This window comes from Egretta garzetta, unplaced genomic scaffold, assembly GCF_000687185.1.
Source record: "Egretta garzetta isolate BGI_Z169 unplaced genomic scaffold, ASM68718v1 scaffold112, whole genome shotgun sequence".
NCBI lineage: Eukaryota > Metazoa > Chordata > Aves > Pelecaniformes > Ardeidae > Egretta > Egretta garzetta.
Window position 1 is genome coordinate 2483207 of NW_009258884.1, and position 2820 is coordinate 2486026.

Sequence of the window (2820 nt, forward strand, 5' to 3'; positions counted from 1 at the left end):
AATAAATCCTAAAACGTTGTTGACCATTATTAACATGTTTCAATAGAACCTCTCTAACAGTGAACAAAACCAAACACTGTCAAGGCCGTTCTAAACAGCTTTCATCCACTGGCCTGGTGAAACATCCTCCTGTGTTTTGTCTTCAGATGCAGCTTGGGTGGTGAGGAGAATGTTGGACTGCTTCCCCCTCCGCAATAGTAAAGACTAAAATCCAAGCACTGACATTTTTCTCCCCTGCAAACTATGTAGTTTTAGCTACCTCAGTTCTTTGAAGTGTGGTGTCAGCTATTACACTACTTCTAGTTCGCTGCTTATTAGATGAAAAGCATCCACAGTTCCTAATTCTCTTTAACCCACAAACATGTAGCTGCTGCTTTTGCAGTGAAAATGCCCTGACAGAATCTCAAAGCCGGCTGCAGGCCAGGTCTGCAGAGCTGAGTCATTGTTATACAAGCAGAGCTGAGATGGCACAGAAAACCACCTTTGTACTTTAACATGAAAACACGTCAGCTGTGAACTTCAAGTATCACAAGACACCTAAAGAGCACAGTCAGTGATTTACTGGACTTTTCCTCTTACCCATCCCATCATCTTCCTGAATAATTCTTCCTTCTCCATTTTGTCTCAGAAGCTTAAGAGCAAAAGCATTCTTCATCAAGCTATGGACTTGTGCTAAAGTGTGGCAAACATTGCATCATTAGGTAGTAATGTACCAGTGAAAGCTGTTAACTCTTCGGGCACTGGGAAATGCCTGCTGCCAGGTACACTGACAATACAGTATCCAACCACTGAAATACAGGGCTTGCAAATCAGAATGCCAGTGAAATTTATCATCAGCCAGAGATCCCCTATAAAGCTCTTCAACTGATTATTTATGTGAGACCCAGTTTTGAGCTTTAAGAGTCCTTTGTAATCAAACATGAAACAAATGAAAAAGGAGGAAGAGTTTCTTTACTATAGGCTTCTGAAACAAAAATGCATTTTGTTCTTCCACTTTTGTCTTCCAGTTCTTTATCCTGAAACATAGGGGAACAGAATTTAGCTTCTCAAAATGCTTTCTGCATTTAAAATATGCTGAACTAATGGTGGAGGGGCACAGAGAGTGATAGATTTGCAGATGTTACATGCACTGCATACTCCAGTTTTCTCACTGGAACTGCTTTTTGAGCACGTACAAGTGCTAATCTCTCCTGTCTTACAGAGAAGAGGCCATTTGTGTGAACGGATCGCTAACAAGCTCCTAAAATATGTTGTGGTTTTCAGTGCAGTGCAGTTAACTCTTTTTAGAAAAGGACAGACCATGTAGGCTGAAACCTGCAACTGCTGCTGGCCATAGCCCGCACTGAAGGCAAATGAATCTATGCTGCAAACTGCACAGGTTCAGTTTCAGTTTGTGGTCTCCAGTTTCACCTCAGTGACTTTTCCTCCCAAAATATAAAGTGACTAACATGAAATCTAGTGTGACTAAAGGTCTGGGAGTGGCTCAAGATCAGGAGCTACAGACGAACATGCTGGCATGGGCCGGAATCTGTCACACGTGGTGTATTAAAATGGTTCCATTAGGATGAGTAACCGGTACTGAGGTTCACATAAGGAACAACAGGAAATTGTAACTTAGTGCCCTTTCCTATCATCAGAGAAGAGAGGTGCTGAGCCACAAGATTGTTATGCATGTCGTGGTATGTGCCATCTCAGGAGGCAGCCTACACGCTGTAGTCGCATGTTTTTAAAGCTGTTTTCCAGACCAGAGAGTGCTGTTTCATCATTGTCCAGTTGCTTTGCTATATTCCTGGCTGTGACATGACCCTTCGGTGCCTCTTCTACCCCCAGACTGTCAGCTCGCTTGTTTACATCTTTCCCTGTTCCCTTTCTTGAGAAGAGCAAGATATTAAGTCCTGTTGAAAATATAAGTAAGTTCTTGATTATAACTCAAACAAAATAAATTTCCAGTCTTGCAACACTGGGCACAAAGATTCATCCTGGGAGTGATTTTTTCCACACCCCCCCCAATCAAAGGTGACTTGGACACCTGCAAGTTTTGTATTTCTCCCCTTCGTTGAATAGTTTTAATTGAGAAAAGCATTGTCTTTCAGATGTTGAAGAATAACCTTTTCTAAGATATTTACCACTGGAGGTGTGCTTTCACGTTTTCATAAGCTTTTTTTAAAAAAAAACAAATAACACAACAGGTATGTACTGTATTGATTGTTTTCCTTTTTAACTCTGAGACTTTGGAGGCAGAGTTTGTGAAAAGTTGTCTAGTGGGAATGATGGTGCTTTCACGTTTTCATAAGCTTTTTTTTTAAAAAAACCAACACAACAGGTATGTACTGTATTGATTGTTTTTCTTTTTAACTCTGAGACTTTGGAGACAGAGTTTGTGAAAAGTTGTCTAGTGGGAATGATGTTAGAATCCATTTCTCTGCAAGGCTGCCACTAATGCCTCAGGAAGGACAAAATACACTTCCAGAGGTGCATCCTGATATAACCCAGGGTTATTAAACAGCAGTCTGGTTTCTAAATGAGGGTGGGTGCATAGCAGAGACGTGAAACAATATACTTTTAATAGCACCGCAGGTCTGCAAAGCACATCCTTGAATACGTGAGGCATCGTGTGTTTAAAGGAAAAACCTCATGCTAACGCTTGTGGCATTTCTAGCACTTCGAGGGACTTCACAAGGAACAGGCCCGCCTGCTTCCCTTGGCGGCAGTCCGGCTAACAGCGTGGGGCGTGAATTTTCCGTGATCTCCAGTGCTGCTCGCTCACGGTGCCCCCCCCCCTCCCGGTGCCCCCGTTACAGCTGGCAGACGGGGCCGCTG